Source organism: Amphiura filiformis, chromosome 1, assembly GCF_039555335.1.
Source record: "Amphiura filiformis chromosome 1, Afil_fr2py, whole genome shotgun sequence".
NCBI lineage: Eukaryota > Metazoa > Echinodermata > Ophiuroidea > Amphilepidida > Amphiuridae > Amphiura > Amphiura filiformis.
In genome coordinates, this window is record NC_092628.1 from 19,401,717 (window position 1) to 19,424,213 (window position 22,497).

The window sequence follows — 22,497 nt, forward strand, 5'->3', positions numbered from 1 at the left end:
GTGGTGCCACAGATGTCACATGATCAACTTCCGGTCAAATGTCATCCACTTCCGGTCAATGGCCAAAACTTGGATTTTCACTAAAAATGCTACTCCTCCCACATATTACATAGCACCGTGACGTCACTTACACACATGCATCATCTATAGCCACTGTCTAAAAGTTATACCACAAAATTGGAATCAAAGGTCATTAAGGGGTCACTTCCGGTAAAAGTCTGAAAAATTTGTAAAAAATATTCAAAAAATCACTGTCTTTACAAATTACATAGCAGAGAGTCGCCATTAGCACACATGCATCGTTACTTGCCAGGGTCTTTAGGGTGCCTACAGTTTTGGGGTCAAAGGTCATTAAGGGGTTACTTCCCGTCAAAAACCAAAATTATCAAATATGTTTTAAAAATTTTTATCTCAAAATATAAACAGACCAGAGTAATATAACCATCATACATGAATCAGTGTTACCTGATGTATGCATGGTATTTTTTATTTTGGGGTCAAAGGTCATTAAGGTGTCACTTCCTGTTTTTAGCTAAATAACTTCAAGAATTTTTATTTCGACAACTAAACATAGTAGAATTTTTTAATTAAAATTGGAACAATGCATTTTGTCGGTGTACATAAGGGTTTTTTTTCATTGAAGTCAAAAGTCATTAAGGGGGTCAAAAGGTCAATCATAAATTTTTTTAAATCAAAATCCACGTATAAGTTCCGATTAAGCTGAAATTCACCAGGAATATTCCTTATGACATCCTAAGCACTTGTTATATTTTTCCGTCGTCAAAGGTAATTAAAGGGTCACTTCCGGTTCTCACAGATTAAGGGGTCATTTTTATTTTGCATCAGCCCCCTAAAATACCTGGCGGTTGTGCATGCTCGCGGTCGCAGGCGACCGCAACCATATCTAGTTGCACATCCGCCATCGGCGATGTGCATTCTTTTTACCGCGTTCTTCTTCTTACCTAGCCGGGACACCGGCTAGGTCTTGTGATGCTATCGGATCTTTCTTCTTACCTAGCCGGGACTGCGGCTAGGTCTTGAAATGCTATCGGTCGGTTTTTCTGGCAACAAATATACACATTTTTTGCTCCAGCTCGGACATGCTTTGACCGATTTTGACCTAACTTGGTCACAATCATCATTGACTACGACTATACATGTCACATTACTTTTAATGGGTTAAAGGTCACAGAGGGGTCAAATGAGCCAAAAATGTGATTTGAGCTAAAAATGCTTTTCTTCCTACATAAAACATCCTACAATAACGTCACTTGCACATAAGGATCGGCTATATCTTGTGTCTATAGGGTTAACACAGAATTGGGGTCAAAGGTCATTAAGGGGTATTTCCGGTATAAAACCAAATATCTTCAAAATGCTTCTTCTGCCACAAATTACATAGTACGATGACGTCACTTCCACATATGCATCGGCTATATCTAGTGCCTAGAGGGTGTTCACAGAATTGGGGTCAAAGGTCATTAAGGGGTCATTTCCGGTCCGAGTCTAAAAAAGCTTTTAAAAATTATATCTGCTACATGCAACATAGTACGTTGATGCCATCTGCACTGACAGCATGGTCATTACCCATTGCTTGGAGTCAAGGGTTAAATTTTGAACTAGCCACAATATTTGAAGTAATTTATCCGTTTTTGCCTACAAATTTTTAGAAAAAGCACACCTTGTAGATATGTTCCTCCGATTTTACGAAACTAAAAATAAGTGGGACATACTGTAATAATTGGGTAATCCATCATTTTGCCTGTCAATTAGTGCCTGTCAATCATGAGATAAAATACTTGAGTAGCAGGGTACTCGAGAATCGTGACGCGTGAGAGATTAAGGTGGCGATTGGTACACAGTAATTATTTGGAATTTTAAAGAGGGAGGGGGAGACTGTGAAACGGAGTGGGGTGGGGGCAGTAAGAGAGGAACTTGGGAGGTAAGGGGAGAGACAAATGGCGGGAGGGTGAGAGAAAGAAGGAATAAGGTAGAGCCTATTATGGTTATGATGATGATGATGATATGATGATGATATCATCATCATCATAAGGTAGAAACGATCTCATCATCATCATCATCATCATCATCATCATCATATCATCACCATCACCACCATCATCATCATCATCATCATCATCATCATCATCATCATCATCATCATCATCATGATAGGGAATGATGACGACCATGATGATCATGCATGATGATACATGTGCTACATGTATACATATTAATGTTTAGCGTTCAATTTCCAATTTTATCAACTTTTCCTAGACCATGACATAAACCAGAATCGAGACATACAATAATTGGAAAGCGATACCGTTTGGGTGACGTGCCATATCATGTGAGCAGTCATGTAAACATACAAGCACTGCACTTTGAGATTCACCGCCTACTACCCACTCAACGTGTGCTGATCATGCTCATGATACTTTGAACATAAAGTGAAGTCATTTAATTATTTTGAATTCAAGAGAGGGGAAAGGAGAGATTGAGAGCCAGAAATTATTTGGAATTTAAGAGAGGGGGAAGGGGAGATTGAGAGAAATGATGGAAAGGGGGAGTGGTGGAGGGAAGTAAATCAAGTAATAGATAAACTTGGAAGGTAAGGGTGAGAAACAAATGGGGGGAGGGTAAGAAAAAGGAGTAAGGTAGTTACCCAGCAAAAGTCGCAATTTTATTTTAATAAACCTGAATACAATAAAGAGCAATTATTTGGAATATAAGAGGGAGAGGGGAAGGAGAGATTAAGAAGGCGATTAGTACAAAACAGTAATTATTTGGAACTTAAGAGAGGGAGGGAGAGATCATGAGAAACGGATGGGTGGGGTGGGGGAAGTAATAGAGGAACTTGGGAGAGGGAGACAAATGGCGGGAGGGTGAGAGAAAGAAGGAGTAAGGAGAAAGAGGGATCTTTAAATTACCCAGGAAAAGTCGCATTTTATTCTAATAAACCTTATAAATACAATAAAGACTTATAGAGAGGAGAGAGGAAGGAGAGATTAAGGTGGCAATTAGTACAAAACACGGTATTTATTTGGAATTTAAGAGAGGGAGGGAGGATCATGAGAAACGAAGGGGTGGGGTAGGGGAAGTAATAGAGGAACATGGGAGGGGGGGAGACAAATGGAGGGAGGGTGAGAGAAAGAAGGACTAAGGGAGTGAGAGAGGGGATCTTTAAATTACCCAGGAAAAGTCGCATTTTTATGTTAACAAACCTTATCAATACAATAAAGAGTAATTATTTGGAATTTAAGAGAGAGAGGGGGAAGCAGAGATTAAGGTGGCGATTGTTACAAAAAAAAAGTAATTATTTGGAATTGAAGAGAGGAGGGAGAAACGGAGGGTGGGTGGGGAAGTAATAAAGGAACTTGGGAGGGGGAGATAAATGGCGGGATGGTGAGAGAAAGAAGGAGTAAGGTAGATGGGGTCTTTAAAGTTACTCAGCAAAAGTCGCATTTTATTTTAATAATACAATAAAGATTATTTTGGGAAGAAGAGATTAAGATGGCGATTGGTACTAAACAGAGTAATAATAGTATTTGGAGTATTGAGGGGGGGAGTTGATGAAAAACGGAGGGGTGGGGTAGGGGAAATAATAGAGGAACTTGGGAGGTAAGGGGAGGGACAGCTGGCGGGAGGGTGAGAGAAAGGAGTAAAGTAGAGGGGTGGGGTTGGGGTCTTTAAAGTTACCCAGCAAAAGTCATATTATTTTAATAAACCTTAATACAATAAAGAGTAATGATTTGAAATTTAAGAGAGAGGGAGGGGGAGAGGAGAGATTAAGGTGCCGATTGGTACAAAACAGAGTAATTATTTGAAATTTAAGAGAGGGAGGGGAGATCATGAGAAACGGAGGGTTGAGTTGGGGGAAGGAGAGGGGGGGGGGGAGAAAGAAGGAGGGATTAAGGTGGTGATACAGGAATGATTATTACGACATTCTAAACATGAAAAAGTTTAGCGGTTAAAGGTCAAACTTTAAGACTGGCATTTCCGGCCCGGCTAGGTCCAGATCTGTAGCCAGATCTAGTTACACAGCCGTGACGTTAGTCACGGCTGTGTCTTTTTTCTTACAGGTTCTTTCTTCTTTCTTTCTTCTTCTGCCGACCATTACATTTGCTCTAGCACTCACATGCTTGGACCGATTTTGACCTGACTTGGTCAAAGCCATCATTGTCCATGCCCCTACATGTCACATGAAACTCATGGGGTCAAAGGTCACACAGGGGTCATAGGGGTCAAAAACGTGATTTGAACTCAAAATGCTTCTTCTCCCATAGATTACGTAGGACAGTGACGCAATTTGCACACATGCATTGTTATTACCCAATGTCTATAGGGTCCTCACAGATTTGGGGTCAAAGGTCAATAAAGGGTTATTTCCGGTATAAAACGAAAAACCTTCAAAAATTTTTATTAGCTAAGAAAACAATAGGAGAATGATGTTATGTTCACACAGGAATTGTTATACCCAATGTATCATGTGGTATTTTTTATAGGGTTAAAGGTAATTTAGGAGTCACTTCCGGTATAAAATGATGATAGACATGTAACGCCATTTCACCTACCACAGGGGTGCTCCTCTTGAAAACAGGCTCTCCTTCAAGCACATGATACAATGACAGCCTACGTGGAAAGTACGTACCGAGAATCGCGACGTGTTTGGAAGGTATAAACATTGTTAAAGGACCCAAGCCTGGTGGTGAGTGTTGACTAAAACACATTAGTAATATTTTAAGGTCACATACATGTATAATATTGAGAACCGATTGCTAATTGTAGAGGTTTATACATGTAGACGCGTATTAAAAGTTAGCAATGTGAATCACATGCAGTGCATGCGGTAAGCGTTGGATTCCTGCACTTCGAAGGAGGTCATGAATATTTATGTTATGACGTTTTCAATAAAATTTAGCTCAAATTAAAGCCATATTATAACATTTAAAAAATACAAATTAAAAATAGATTAGTATTCATTATTTTCAATAAAATAAAAATGCTAGCATTTACTAGGTATGATTGACAGGGAAACCTCAGTTAATGCTGGTTTCATACTACCCTGCCGCTTGCTGTCTCCTTGACGTGAGAAAGTGACCCAATGCGTGAGACTCACGGCCAATGCGTGAGAGTTGACAGCCCTGGGCTTAACACATTTGCTAGTTAGCCAAAATGGCCTAAACCGGCAATACAAATTTACATTGAAATTTAAAAGAACCGCTTGCTCAAGGAAACCTCCCGGGAAACCTTCATACTTCACTTGACCCAAATATATGATTTTTTTTTTTTTTTTTTTTGTCACTCGCACATGGAATTTCAGAGGATTTTGATAGCAGTTCCATTAAAAAAAGCTGCTATCGTCATGAGACTAAGATCTAGAAACACCCCTGAAATGCTGTTTTGGGAATTTTGCTAGCAGAATCTATTTGATGAAAGTCAGTCTTTGACTAGAGCCTATAATTTTGCTACGGAAAGTGCTATGACAAAAAGGTTTTCAGTGTTGGCTTAATTTCTTTTATACTCAAGGGCTTTAATTTGATATATAAAATGATGCAGTTTGATGGCAAATTTGAATTCACCTGGCATACATGTACCTACATTTACTGTCAGATATCACTGAGATACGGTACATGTATGTCCCTTTTGATTTTGAGCCGAACAAGTGAGGTAAAGCAAAGAAAATTGGAATTTACTACTAGCGCCAATGCATGTTACTCCGGTGGTTGTAATATGGTGCGATCCTCTGGCATATGTGTGTGTGTCCCATACGCCCGTGTGCGTAGGGGTATGTTGACATCGAATACACTTCGGTTCTAGCTGTAATATTTCCATCGTGATTTATTCAAAATCTCGGATATGATTTTGACAAAACTACAGCACCTGAAGTCTTTTTTGCAGAGAATCTTTGTTTACTAAGTACATTTTATTGTGCAAAAACCTGAATTAAAATTTTTTTGAGGGCGTTCTTCCCAGCAAATGTTATAATATGGGTTTAACTAAATCTTAACTAAACCTCCAAAAGTCTTGACAAAATTGTGGCCTCTGTTATAATTATATAAATATCATATCAGACCACCCCCACTCCTACAAATTACTCATCATACAGAAATGACAGCCGATGCCAGGACAGTGACGTAGTGTATCAATATTCATTACCTCCTTCTAAGCGCAGGAATCCAACGCTTACCTGTGCATGCAGCATGTATGTAGGTATGCCAGGCAAACCTTACCACATGCTAGTCAGCCAAATTCGCCTAGAACACACCTGGGGGGGCACATCAAAAAATGTTGCTCCCCGGAAATTTGAGGTGGTCTGGTGGGTCTTTTGGAGCTACGAGCAGTCAAAATCTAGGGTCTTTCTTGGCTTCGTATACTATAATATGACGGGCAAGTAGTAGTTAATACATTCTTTATCTTGTATTTTTAAGATATTTGAAAAAATAAAAAAATTCTGGTCAAACTGTTGTTAAGACTAATACTATAATATTAAATTTGTGTACATCGTGGAACATTCAACTATGCTTGTAACTCCGCGACTAATCATGCTAAGTCCACGTGCGTCCAGCCGTACAACGCTACTCTACGCGTCCCTATAGCGAGGCTATCTGCGTACAACTGCTTACTTCAGACAGCAAAGAGTATGTTCCACGATGTACACAAACTTGATAATTTTTCTATAGTATGCGGTAATATTAGACTCATCATGATTTGATTTACACTTTGCAAATTCCAAAGTTCAATATTATTTAAAACCCCATTTCTTTTCAATTTTTTCAAACATTTTCAGGGCCCCCTTTTTGCATCAGCCCCCCCTAACAAGTGTTTGCGAATGGTCCCTTAATACCACCATTCTTTCCCAAGAATATCAGGATTTGCTTGATATTTTCAGATAAAGTGACTTTACAAGAATTGTTTTCAGTTACCTAAGGGAGTGTTCATAAATTTATACTTTGGTGGGAGTTGTTGGAAAAGTTGGAACCTTGGACATCAAAAATTTTTTGATCCCCTTAAAAAAGGTGGATTTTTTTTATCCCCAAAAAATTTGTTGATTCCCCCTTCATGTCCTAAAAAAAATATATATATATACCGTACGTCATTAACAGTGGCGTAGATTTCTTTTTGATATGGTGGATTGAGTTGGAGAAAATTTCTTAAAGTCTAATTGCACCTTTTGGTTCCAAAATAAGATCATGGTACAAATGTGCGAAGCGCGTGAAAATTTTTGCCATATTAAAGCTAAATTAGCGATATATGTTTTAAACAAAACTGGAATGAATTCACGCGAAGTACAACAAATTTGGCACTTTTTAGGTTTTAAAACGGTCAAATTGCCCGAATCAGGGTTAATTTGGTCAGAAACCCATATAGGCCTACAGGCGTCACCATTGGGGGATGATTGTATGGACCACCCCCTCTTTTAAAATGTTGGGTGGGAATTTATCCCCCCCGCCCCGTATCTACGCCTATATGGTCATTAACTCATTAGCTAAAAATTACAATTTGAAGTTATTACTCATTGCAGTCATACATGTAGTGATAATACACCAAAATTGTAAAGTGTGTATATACATTACACATTTTGTTGATTTGAAGCTTGAGAGTAGGCCCCTACACAATTGAATGAATACTTAACAATCATGCACGAGGAGCGCACAAAAAATTTAGAATGTGCATGCCTTCTACCTGATTAGATTTTCAGGTCATTTTTGGGTCATCCAGGGTCACGCAGGGGTCATCTGAGGTCAAATTGCTAATAATTGTTGTATGGGCATGAAATTTGGTGGGTACAGTCAACATTTAGAGTCAAATTTTTGGGAGGTCATTTTTGGCGCGCAAAAAAAATTTAGAATGTGCATGCCTTCTACCTGATTAGATTTTCAGGTCATTTTTGGGTCATCCAGGGTCACGCAGGGGTCATCTGAGGTCAAATTGCTAATAATTGTTGTATGGGCATGAAATTTCGTGGGTACAGTCAACATTTAGAGTCAAATTTTTTGGAGGTCATTTTTGGGTCATCCAAAATGTCACCCAGGGGTCATTTGAGGTCAAATTACTAATAACTGTCATATGGGCATGAAACTTAGTGGGTAGGCCTACATTCAACATTTAGAGCCAAATGTTTGGAAGGTCATTTGGGGGTCATCCATGGGTCAGATGAGGTCAAATTACTAAAAACTATTGTATAGGCATGAAACTTAGTGGATTCAGCCAACATTTACATGTAGAGCCAAATTTTTGAAGGTCATTTCGAGGTCTTCATGGGTTGTTGCTGGTTCATTTACTTCTACTAAAAGTAATCGCGAAAGCAGGCGGTCATGAAAGCAGGCGAGACTTGAGGTTCAAGAACCGCCTTGTTTCAGTTCTTGCAGAGAATTACATCTTCTTTGATAAGATGCTATTTAGAATCAGGTGACGTTGGAGTGTGGAAATATAGGCATGTAAAAAGTTGAGAAAATTTGAGCTTTGACCTCTGTTAACAGTATGTATATCAAAATCCCAAAAACTTGTTGCTGCAAAATTAAACTTATCCCAAGTCCCGGCCCTTACGCAGGCGGGGTGCGTGAGGGTGCGACCGCACCTCCCCAAATTTGCAAAATTATACAAAAAGTCCCAAAATATAAGAATTTGCGATAGTAGCGAGAAAAAAAATCAGTTTTTTTACCTTAAATTTGGAGAAGAAAGTCCACTTTTCACAAAATCGCCCACCCCCCAAGTCTGAACAAGTTTGAAATTAATTAAAGACCTCCATGGTTATGATGCTTAGAAGTTTGCACGAGGGCACTTTTGATTCAAACATTGGATTTGCTGGGTTTTTTAGCCATCAAAGATCACATTTTTTCCCTTGGTTTTTGTGATGTAATCATTTGGTACTTCAAAAATGCAAAATGCAGGTTGGGATGATGATGGCTCACAATGTTATACATGTACATTATGCACCTCCAAATTTTATCATTGTAAGGAAGGCTCAGAGAGGCTGAGATTTCATGATTTTTTAAAGGCGAATGAGGGCGCTGTGCACGCTCATACTGTATATAATGTATGTGAGTTGTTGGTGTTAATATTTAACAAAATAATTTTAAACTTTTTTTGTATCACAGATCCGTACATAATAAGTAAGATTCGCTCTTAAAACTTATGAAATGTATCTTCCGTTCGTGAACTTCATGCACATTTAATATGCGATCTTTAGTATGTGAACTTACGTGGTGATTACATGTGCTTGTTTGCGTGTTAAGAAAGCGGGGCGCATAAGCGGATTATTTATGTGAGTGATTGGAACAATCACATTTAAATTGTAATTTAATTTTATTTTCCCTTCATTCACAGGCTAAAATATGTCTGGGCTCCTTCAGCATCAGCAAAGTTTGTAAAAGGTGTGTAGGATGTGTGGCAGAGATTTTCGTGGCCTGGATCAAAGTTGGCTGGAACAAGTTTTGACAGTAAGGGTGTGGATAAGTTATCAAACATCACTTGGAATACAAAACTGTTGCAATACTGCAATGTTGACATTACACATAACAACATTCACCCACCACGGTTTTGTCATAACTGCATCGATTTATGAGAACCTGTGAAAAGAAGGAAGCATGTAGACAGACGTGGATATCAAGTCGCACATCATCAGGCTATAATGGTGAGTTGCTTGATAAGCCTACCTTCAAATACCAGTTGGCTATATCGAAGCCAAAATGACTTTTTGGTTATTTTTGTTTCTAAACAGTTTTTTTTTTTGTCCTATATAATCTATCTCAACATGAAATGACAAAATTTTTGGCCTCGTGTCCGAGAAAAAGGTGTGCAGCGCCCTCTTGTGTCACCATACCTCATCAAGACCCAAGATAACAATATCATTAAAATCCAAATTTAAACATGAACAGGGTATTTAACATATGCGTAATGCATTGCAAAAAATCGTAATACTGATCTACCGAAAAACGATAGCTTTGGACTCTAGTCAAAACTATTGTGTGCAATTTTGAAGCTTGAGTTCTCGAGTAAGGTGAGTGTCTGCCATGTAAACGTCACACTGCAGGCACATAGCACAAAGAAAGAATTTAAACTGGGCGCCCATAACGGTCACGGATATCTGGTTTAGCAATATGCACAAGCATGTATGATGTAGTCAATGGTTCCAATAAACTAAGTCCCCTGACATAACTAAAAAACTGTTAGGCCCCTTAAGTTGATTTAAAGTGTGAAATGTAGCCTGATTAGTTACACATTACATGTGCGTTACTTTTTTGTTCAACATTTCGTCTTTCATCAGAAAATACAGCCATTTATGAAATTTGAGGCCCAAAAAAGCTCCATTTTTTACATCGGGATTTCAAGTAGGCCTACTCACATCTATGCATTTCCCTTAAACAACTTTAATGACAAGAATGTTGAAAACAAACAAATTTGATGAAATTGCTATCATTATGGTTTAAAATCATGGCTGAGTGGTTATTGTCAATTGAATGTGATTAACCAGGTTTCAATGCACTGCCGGTCCAGGTGATTCCATGAAGGAATTGAATGAGTGACTGGAGTGCACTGCCAAACCCCATTGGACATCTCTGAGACCATCTGAAGCAAGCTGGAAACAAGAATGTAAATTAGTCGGGTATCTACCAGGTTTTAATGTGCATCCACCAAGGACTCTACCAAACCAACTTTTTTAGCTTCCTTTTATGGTCCTATAACACATTCAAGATGTTAACAAAAAATATTTCCCGGCACTCCGGCCATATTCAAGGTTAAAGGTCAACACAGGGGTCAAATTTCAAAGTTGCTTAAATCTGGTTAACAAGCACACCAAATTATTCCTCTCATTGTAAGGATTCAGAAAAAGTATAGTTTGACCTACCTGTGACTTACCGTTCTTGAGTTATAAGCAAAAAGGTCAAATTTTGAGCGGTGGTCAGTTGTTTTGGCCACACAGGGCCAAAAATTAATAATGCTCCAATTTCAACGCAAATTAAATGGTATTAAATTGCTCGTCATGCAAAAGCAAGTCAAAAAAGGAATTGTTTGCACTGTCTAAAATGCTTCGTTATTGACAAAATTGGCCATAAAGGTCAATCCCCCATTACAGCCTATTGACCAACCTATGTTGTGACGTTTCCTAGGTAATGAAACATCCTACATGGTTACAACTATTCCTTATTTTACTTATTTTTACATAACAAGCAATTTGAGAAATATTTTTTGTTAACATTTTGAATATGTTATAGGACCATCTAAAAAAGTTGGTTTGGTAGAGTCCTGGGGGGATGCACATTAAAACCTGGTACATGTAGATACCCGACTAAATGACAACACAACACTGCAAGGGTTGCTGAGAATACTGCAATGTGCATGGAGTCACCTGCACAGCAATGCATTCGAAACCTGGTCAATAGAATGCAGAATCGTTGCAATGAATTTGGTGAGAATGAAGGTGAACTAACACATTACTAAAAAGGAAAACAAAACTTTCACATTGCACAAGTCACTTTGAACCTTTGTAATCTTTCACATCCAGGGTCAGAGTTTTGTTTCACAGCGCGAGAATTAATCTTGATTCTTGCAGAATAAATTTGCGGTAATCATTTGATTCTTGCAAATCAACTTCTGTGTAAACTACAAAAGTTTGTGAGAATTTACTTTGATTCATGCAAATCTGTTTGCCAGAATGTTTCCGAGAATCGATTCTCGCCAAAATTCTGACCCTAATTTCCCACTTCTGAATATGATGTTTGTGTTTTGTTCATAATGTAGTATTATTATCTTTTGTTTTTACACAGACTGCCCAAGTTGACCAGACAAACCAGGACACTAGTCTCTATTATATTATGTTACTCAGCAACCATTCTGACGTTCAGAAAAATACTTTCTAGCATCCAACATTCCATATGAAGCAGATTATGTTCTGTGCATGGATTTGGTAATAGCATTTGCCAATATTGTTGATCAAAGAGGCGGCAGGATTCCAAAGGATCACAGCTGCTGTTTTGTGTTCACCTTTTAGTGAAACTGAACTGTTTGGATTTTAGATTTATTCTCTCAGTAAGCAGCATCTATAGAGATTGATATTTTTGATCGCATTATTAAAGAAACAACAGGATTCTCAAGGATGTCATCTCTTTGTGAAACTGAACTGTTTGGATTTTAGATTTATTCACTCAATAGCATGTACAGAGATTGCACCACCTTTGCCAGGCAATGGATCATGTAAAATAGCACAGAATATCTAGATAGAGATGCTATAGTATAGCAGGCCGTTGCAGCACATGCCTGCACCCTCAAACTATGCCTATGAAGGCTTGCTAACATGAATGAATTACATCAACAAAACAAATTAAGAACTTAGTTCATTAAGGGGGTACTACACCCCTGGCCCAGGGCCTAGATTTTGCTCCTGTTTGCAAGAATCAAAAGCCATCAGAGTCGCTTCACTTACTGCATGATTCAATGAAAGAAATTGATTCTCGCAACAAATGTTAGGAGAATCATTACGAGAATCGATTCGGTGATTCTCGTCGAATCTGAGGCCCTGTGGCCAATTTTGTGCCTATTTTTGCATTTTTCTCAAATATTATAGCGCATTGGTGACAAGTAAGATATGTATATTATAGGGGCAAGGACTACAACTACTGCACTGAAAAATCAGCAACTCAAGTCAAGTAGTTATTGATTTATTGATCAAATATTGGTTTTCCCTCATTTTTGACTGTAACTCCACAACTGTTTTCTGTGCTGACTGCTGAAATAAAATTTCCAGTGCAGTAGTTGTAGTCCTTGCCCCTATAATATACATATCTTACTTGTCACCAATACGCTATAATTTTTCAGAAAAATGCAAAAATAGGCAAAAAATTTGGCACGGATATAGTACCCCTTAAGTATCTGCTAGCCCATTCATCATGTGATGCATTCAAAAGCAGTAGTAACTAGTACTACATTTCAAACAAAGCAGTTGCTGCTGCTTACTCCAATAGTACTTTCAATATAGATTATCAGCACAATTTGCTGAGCAATGAAGTTTACAAGAAACTGAATGAATTCCGAATTTAAATAAGACTAAAATCATCAGAAGATAAATGTCTGGCTTTAAGTGGTGACATCAGTACATTAAAGTCAGGCTTTCACTTTACTTATGGTACATTTAGAATCAGGTACATGAACCATGAAAGTACATACCTAAGCCATCGGTCACAAATACAATTAGTATCACACAGTTGAAAAGAGTAATGTGTTAACCATGATTGCAGGGCCGTAGCAAGCAGGGCGGCCGAGGATGCACTCATGGATGAATTGAAGTAATTCTGATTTTCAATCAACAGCATCACTTTATTAGACGTCCATACATAAAAAGGCACATAATATCGAATGAATGCTTCGCCCGTTGTGTTTTACCATGTACACCGCTCTGTTAGAACTTAGAAGACATAATAACGTCCCATGATGGTATAGAGCTGATGTTCTACGCTGATGATACACAACTGTTACATGATCTTCAATCAGTCAGAGACTTCAACTGCCATCTCCAATCTGGAACACTGCATCCATGATGTGAAAAACTGGATGTGTGCAGACAATTAGATGAAACTGAATAGAAGCAAGACCGAATTCCTGCATATTATTTCCAAGTTCTTACGTAAAAGTAATACCATTCCACGTCTTCATATTCTCTCGGAATCTGTTCATGCAGTTTCTTCAGCACAGAACCTTAGTGATTAGTGTGACCATTGATAAACACCTTACATGTAGTATATATCCGCTCATGTGCATAAAATCTGCAAAGCATCTAACTTCGCTCTACGCTAAATTGGTCAAGTTCGAAAGTACCTCGTTCATGCATGCACTGAGAAACTCTTCCATGCCTTCGTGAGTTCACTCTTAGACAGCTGCTGCAATAGCATAATTCTTTATGGACTACCGCATTATGAAATCGGTAACTACAGGAAGTGCAGAACACTGCAGCTAGGATGGTACCTCGTGTGAGAAAGTATGAGCATATAACACTGGTTCTGCAACAGCTTCTTTGGTTACCAGTACGGAAGCGTATTATTATACATAAGATCTTGCTAATAACTTACAAATCACTATGGGTTTGCACGGACTATATCTCTTAGTTGATTGTGGAATACAAGCCCACTCGCTTTCGCTCAGGTCCGGTGCCAAATACTTACTCCAGTGAAGACATTTAAATTGTATGGAAGCTGGTATTTCGCTGCTACAGCACTAATGCTATGGAATGAACTGCCTTTACAAATCAAATGTTCTATGTCAGTGACTAGTTTTAAAGCATCTTTAAATTAAAAACATACTTGTTTTCATTTTAATTATAAATGTGTTTCAGTGTTTTTACCTGCTACATGTACATGTATGTATTGCCTATTGAACTGTGCTGTTTTATACATGTATGATTGTTTTACTTGCAGAGTTGTTGTATCACTAATTGGGACCTTTTCATGTTATGCTTTTTATTACTCATGTACCGGAATGTTATGCGAGGCCCACTGACTGGCTCCCTGGAATCATGTCAGTCCTAAGCTTCCCCTGATGCTACTGATTGTGTGTGCTTGAGAGAGGTCTCACTTTGTGCAATGTTTTAATATTTAAAGAATGTATTATGTGTTACTTTGTATGTGAGGTACACCGACTGTCCCATCATCAGTGCTCAGTCGGTGGGCTTTTCATCATACATGATCATATTTTTTACTGCCATTTATAAGAAATATTTCCTTATAAATGTCTTAATTGCTATATTGTGTATTAATTTACTCAATTTGGTCCTGCGCCATGAGTTGGGATACCTAATTTGACGTTGGAATAACACTTTTCCAGTGATGATTATGTCATATTTTCCATAATACTAGTTATACAATAATAAAGTTTGTGTCATTTTAAAGAGTAATCTATACTCTTTCCATTGCAATAAATAAATGCTTAGGAAAACAAGCCTCATCAAGTAAGATGTTAAGCCATTGTAATGTTCAAAATTTCCCATGTGTTACCGAAAGGGGTCCCAACTTATGACACATGACCATTTATTAATTTTGTAATTATTATTTGATGAATGGGGGCTATCACGAGGTGCACTGTTCCTGCTTTCTTGGAGTTGTGATAGTGGGCCTCTCATTTCATGATTGTTGGACTCACACAATTACTTCCTAGCAGCTATGTTGGGAAATGGTTGTGTGAACTCAGAATTGTTTCTGCTCTGTGCTGAAGTTATGTTTTTATTTGTTTCTCACATTTTGTAATTGTTGTTGCACTTATCTATTGATTGTTATTATTTGTACACATGTTGTGTGGGATGTATGGAGCCATATCTGTGCATCTACACTGTAAAACTCATGGTATGGTGTTTGGGGGTACGTATGCGCGGTTGTATACTGTCGTGTCCCAGCCCTTTGTTTGGATACGGTCGTGTGCATTTCACCACTCTGTTATGATCATTGATATGATTGTATGTTTTGTGTATAATTGATATGGTTTGAATGACTTTGTAATGCTTATTTATTATTAATATGAACAAGGCCATAAGACAACTGCATTCATCATTTGCAATTTCATATTATTAGATGTCAAATTCATGTAAGTTTGTGACATCAAATTTGTCTTGGGGTGTTTGGAAATTTTCCCATTTATGTAGATTCACTGGAAATCACTAAAATCAACGTCAATCCAACATTGACCGAACTCTTAGTCCAAAAAAAAAAAGCTTGTCTCCGGACCACACACGCATAGCTTTTAAAATGAGAATTAGCACAATGCGCCAGTGCCAGTGCATTTTTTTAAAATGATAAAATCATTGAAGTTTCCAAGAAAAATAACATTTTGGGCACAAAACAATTTCCAATCATTTCAGACAAAATGTCAAAAATAAATACTCCAAAAACTGTATCAGAATATCGCTCTGAATATCGATCTATTGAAAGAGCATACAAGTCTTGGCTCTGTGATCGAAATAGCGGGAGAATCAACTCTACTTATAATAGATCTCCGCCTTGTATAACACCATCAATTTTTTACTGCTCGATTTATATTGGTAGAGGAAAGATCACCTTTTCACTCATTTTCATGTCATGCCGAGTAAATATTAGGGTTTCCTCAACACATAAAAGTCAAATTTTTGTACTCCTACGTCAGTAATGTTTTAATATAGAATAAAATAACAGTAAATTAGTGTCGCACATCAACATTTGGGGTGCTTAATTTTGCACCATTGACATTACATTGTCACATTGTGTGATCTTGATTTTCAGAACTTTGCAAGTTTTAAGGGTTTGAATTATTAAATGTTTGAATTATTTAGCAGATGTGTAGTTTTAGGTCAGGGTTAGGGTTTAGTGAGCATAGGTTTGGGGTTTAGGAGTGACAGTTAGAATAGGCAAACTACATTTTCGTAGTAAGGCATGTGTTCTGCTTCTTGCTAAACAAAAAGCCCTAAAACAGGATTGCAAAAAAAAAATCACAAGGACAGTTTTTTAGCCAAAAGGTCAAGACAAACTTTTTTTTTTTAATACAGATGTAATGTGTGGGCCAACATTATTAATCCATCCATTGACCCGAGTTGATCCAACCGTTAGCCAACGTTGACCCAACCATTAGCAAACCAGCTCAATGAGACAAAAATCTTTTTTTAAATGAGTTATTAGTGTATACTATGCTTACATGTAGTCTTATATTCTCTATTTTACAACGAAGACAAATTGATTACCGTACCTTAATTTTACACAAGTCATTGAGCTAATGGGGTGTTTATAGTTGAAGAAGTGTTTTTAATATTAGATATATTTTAATGACTATTAACCACCCAAGTCCATCTTTTTAGGGATATTGATCAAAGTTTCTGTGAATATTGGTAACATTTACTATAAATGTTGATTTTTTTTCTTAAAAAGTAATATAAATAGAATTCTCATTTTAAGGTTGGCACAACAACGTTAGTATGCCGACTGTCATTTTAAGATTGGCTGGCTACATTGGCTCGATGTAATGGGCATACTGACCATCATCTAAGGTTGGCACAACAACGTTGGCATGCCAACTGTCATGTTAAGATTGGCTGACGCATACCGACCATCTATATAATAAATTGCTCCTATGGAGCTCAAACTTGGTGGGTGGGTGGACCTTGGACTAACAAACAAAAGTTTCCACGGTGACCTTTTCGTCAGACCTACGGTTAAGAGGTCATAGGTCAAGAAAGGTCAAAATTTCAAATAGCCCCTCTGGAACTCAAACTTGGTGGGTGGGTGGACCTTGGACTAACAAACAAAAGTTTCCACGGTGCTCTTTTCTTCAGACCTACGGTTGAGAGGTCATAGGTCAAAAAACAAAGATTTCAAATTGCTCATGGAGCTCAAACTTGGTCGATGGGTGTAACTTTGGCCAAGGAAGCCCAGGTTTGCGTTTGTTAGGTCATCCATGGTCAACGATTTTGAGATTTGCAAAAGCCAATAACTATGACAGCCGAGAACCGCGAAATACGGGTAACCGCCTAGTATTATAAGGTTAGCATAACAACATTGACCCAACGTTGGCCAGATGTTCCCAATCTAGTCATTATTTAAGGTTGGCATGTCAACGTTGGTTTAACATAGGCATGGCATCGGCTTACCGACTGTGACCATACCGACCATTGTAAACGTTGGGCCAATGTTGTCTTGATATCAAACTTGAATTGATGCTGACCGTCAGTGGCGTAGTGTGGGGGCACAAGCTGTGTCTTGGCAATTTTCCTATGGGATTTTCTAAATTTTGCAATCGATGGGGGGGGGGGCACTTGCCCCTATGACGCTACATCAATGCTGACCGTCATTTTAAGGATGGCTGCTTGACGTTAACATACTGACCATAATGTAAGGTTGGAATAACAACGTTGACCCAATGTTAGGCTGACGTTCCCATTGCAACCATAATTTAACAATGGTCTAACATTGTCTTGGTGTCAGCTTACCGACCGTGACCATGCTGAACATTGTTAATGTTGTCTTGCTATCTTGGGAGTTGCCTATTGTTCCTGAATTGTAGATAATCTCTTTGACAAGGGAGTTCCGTCGTAGGAAGTGACGGTGATGTCCGGATAGGTTTTAGAAAAAAAGGGTCTTTCAGTGAGAGCCTAGACACCGAAAAAGTGGGTGGGGTCTTTCATTGGGAAGGTCCCAAAAATGTCTTTCCTTGAGACTGGAAATTTGTGATAAATATGACAGGAGGTTAATCAGTGAGACTAGGATAAACTTTGGGACATGATTCATGTATATAAAATTATATACAAAATTTTCAAAAATTCATCAAAATTTGACAAAGTTGCTGGGACAGCATTCAAACTTTGACTTACTTTTGGCGGACACACGTGTGAAAAAAATATTTCAGGGTGAAAACAGTCAAAATTATTGATTACCTGGTACTTAAATGTTTCTAGGGGTAAAATGTCACATATTTTCAGATTTTGGCACTTAAATCCCTTATTTTCACTGATTTTGAGGAAAAAAATCATTTTTTGGTCCAATTTTGGCCGAAAATGGCCGTTTTAGGGTGAGAAAAATGTTCACATGCTAATTTCCTGTGAGTGCATGAACATGAAAACTACTGAGTAGTGCCTAATTGTTTATACTAATTATGTGACAAGGGCACATTTGTGATATTCAAATCATTAAATGGAATAAATCAATTTCTTTATTTTTGTAACAGGGTTAGAAAGTTGGGGGTCAGGGCATTGATTTGAGAAAAAATGCAATTTTCGCCTAACTCAATGGTATGAGCTATTGAAATGCTTTTTGTGTCTTTTTGTTCAGTATTTCAATAGTTAAATAGTGGTATAAAACTTGACTCGGTTAAATGTATTGACAAAAATAAATTAGTAATATGTTACTACCCCTAACATTTCGGCGGGTGTGAACAAAATAAAGGCCTTCGCAAAACAAAAATAAGCCCTTCAAAACTGTTGAGGTTTAAATTAAAGCTAAACAAACAAAAAATAATATAAACTTGCTACAGCCAAGACCTCCTCTAGAGCAAGTTTATATTTGTTTAGCCCTGAGAGTCCCAGTTTTGAAGGACTTATTTTTTTTTGCGACAAGTTTCGCTCAAATTTGAGGACTTCGGGCAGAAATATGCCTGTACAGTGCTATGGGAAAAATTTTCAAGTTGATAATTATGCATTTTTTTTAAATGTCAGATTCAGTTTCTACACAAAATTTCACCCTAGAAAATGTTCCTTTAAGAAGGATATCTTTCACTTCAAGTTCCCACCATTCTGATCACCAAACGTAAGTCAAAAGCTTGAACGCTGTCCTAGATCAGCGACAATTTCATTCATGTTATGTTTGTGTTTGTTCTTGTTATATGTGACATGGTTACCTGCAGGCCATTGTGTTGTTTTTGTCCTCGTTATATGTCACGATTGCAGACGAACCACAGAGTTACCTATTGTTCTTGAATTGTAGGTAATCTCTTCGACAAGGGAGTTCTGGGGTCCGTCGGACTAGAGCTGGAACTGGACCTTGCACCCAACATAGATATACACGAATTGAGACGAAATGAGACGAAATGAGACTAATTGAGACGAATTTAAACGAATTGACACGAATTGAATTGAAGTGAAACGAAATCGAAGCGCATTGAATTGAAATGAAACATGAGTTGAACTGAATTGATAATGAACATGGCGAATGGAACTACCCAATTTATTCCATTACAATGTAAGTACATGTAATTTTAAATTACAATGATGTACCAAAGCATCATCTCAGGTAGGCAAACAAATAGATAAATAATTAGTAAAGCACAGTCAATCATAGGTCTACCATGTATAGCCAAAAATACCCAAGTAAGGCCTCGTAAATATTTATTATTAACATATTGATAATTTGAATTTCGTAATTTTTACATGGGACAGTTACCAAACACATAATGAATATGGAAAATTAAACGTGAACTAGCTTTTTGATTGCATAACAATATTTAAGTAGATTTTAATTACAGTATGATATAGCCAAGTCAAGGATAGTAAAATAGCTAAAGATGATTAAGCATAGGCCTACCCAAGCAATCTCGTAATTCTTACATTCATGAAACATTAACCAAAAACCTAATAATCAACATGGACAATGGAAATAAGTACATGTAAATATTAATAACAATGATATACCAAAGCGTCGCCAAAGAATCGGGTTGGCCTAAACAAATTCAAGGAAAGGAAAACGATATAATAGCAAAGCACAGTCAGTCATAGGACTATCCATACATAGCTAAAAATACGCAAGTGAAGCCCCGTAATGAGTAACATTGATCATTTGACTCTCGTAATTCTTACATGGGATAGTTACCAAAAACCTAATGAATATAGATAATTAAACGTAAACTAGTTTTTTTAGGATACTAAATCATAGTCGAAGATGATCAAGTATAGGCGTACCCAAACAATACACAATAACCCCGGTAATATACATTATTATAATTCTAATGCATCTTGTGATTCTTTCATGCTTACACCAATGGATATGGATTATTAGTCATGTAATACCAGATTTAATTAACTAAAATGCGTAGTTATATTTTCTGTACAAATTTATTGTTTATTATCAGATGTACATCATGATGTGTTTTCAAATATTAATTGTATCTCATGTATTTGATCTAATTTGTTGTACCAGCAATTAAAAAAATAAATTCTCATCCAGAACGTCTCTTTTATCTTAAGTGTGAGTAGGCTACATCGTGATACAGGGAAAACAACGTCACTAAGTTTATTAAAGTTGCGGGGGAAGAATCCGTTGTTTCAAATCAATACGGCATGATAGAAAACAATCCATGCACATGCTCGTTTTGTAACAAGTCAATCGGGACTTTGATAAATACAAATGGCGTTATTGAAGAATTCAAGCACCCTGGAAGTTGATTTGATTAGCAACACGAATAACATTAGGATTCGTAACGTACTATCTGCTACTATGTATTATACATGTGTTTCGCTTGACAAAGTTGACGCTAGATTGAAAATATCGGCCGAGTTCTTTTACAGTGCACCAAATTCGATTATACTCAATTATCATTGATTCAGAGTTTATGCAACAATATTTCACATCTGCAGAAAGGTAAAAGACATCGCCGTTCATATTTCAAGAATTGCTTACTAATTTACCGAACGCATGTAAATAAGGCACATGGCATAAATTAGTTAATTGAGATATTTACAGTTTCATAATTATAAAGCAGTAAGTGTGGATTAAAATGATACCTTTGGGATATGTAGTTACAAAGTTATTATCAGTCAAAGGTCATGGAACTTGAATACAAAATAACAAGCCTTTAAAGTTGCAGCATATGTAGAAAAAAAGACATTCTCTGTTTTGAACATGTTAACGTGGATTTCAGAAGACAAAATATGGTTTGAAAGAGATATCAAGGTATTTTCGGCCAAAAAAAAAAGAATTTTTGAACACCTTAATGACGATTTATAGAAGTACAGTAAATTTTACATTTGCCAACATCAGCCTCAACCACTGGTGTTCAGACACACAGTATCTTCTTCAAAAAAAAAGATCAATGAACATAATTATTATAGAATTTACGTTCTGTATTGGGAGTTAAAACCGAATTTGAAATGTGACTTTGAGAATAAACCAAAACTCAGGCCTAATTATGAAATTATTTTAAAACAAATGCAAGTACAACAATAATGTGAACAACACGGTTCTATTTATTGTCTATGGGGTCTGTAGATTGGTTCCGTATGATATAAAACAACGTTTAATAAGCGTACAACCGACCCTGGGTAATGCTAAAATCTACATTCGTACTTGACAACAAATTTGAATATCTAGCGTTCTGTCTAAAACTAGTGTTCTGTTGAAAGATAAAAGTGACAATTAACGGTTAGACCTTTTCTTCAGTCTTGACTCTTCGTGCAGTCCCGTTAAAGTAATTACTTCAAAAACCAAAGGTAGCTCAAAGTATATGTTGGACATTTTAAGTAGTTTCATCATAAAGTACTCCGATATATTTCATTCAAAGAATTATCTTTTGTACATCAGTTAACATATTAATCCGTAGTTAAGTGTTATAAATAGTTATAGTTATAGTTTTTATAGTGTTCTATATTATTATTAATAAACTTGTTTGTTTAAAAGTTACATTTGTTACAATTAATTGCTGTATTCTTGTAGTTATAATTTTCTACTTTTACGTATTCTAATAGATATCGTTAATATTTTGGCCGTTATATTGTATTAAACGTTTCATTGTTCGCGTTTATTAAACTTATACCAATTAGCTTAATCCATTTATTACTGTTTATTCAATTACATTATTTTTGAAAATGCCTAGACGTTCTGCAAAAGCACGTGCCAGATTGGCATTTCTCAAGAACTTACAGGACAATAATCATGATAATCCAGATAGTAAAATCGAATGTAGCGAATCTGTGAGCTTAATTGACAAAAAGCCGGATATGAATAGGCCTACAGGTGGATTAACATATGCAAACAGAATTTTGGCAAATTTTCATCAAGGAGA

At 37.0% G+C, this 22,497-nt stretch overlaps 1 long non-coding RNA gene across 1 annotated transcript; it reads left to right on the forward strand.

The window, feature by feature from the left end:
* Nucleotides 1-4,561: 4,561 nt before the first annotated feature.
* On the forward strand, nt 4,562-11,941 carry LOC140165029 (uncharacterized). Its single transcript, XR_011860622.1, has 3 exons — nt 4,562-4,708; nt 9,331-9,637; nt 11,772-11,941. It is a non-coding gene; the product is annotated as an uncharacterized lncRNA (long non-coding RNA).
* The last annotated feature ends 10,556 nt before the right edge of the window (nt 11,942-22,497 follow it).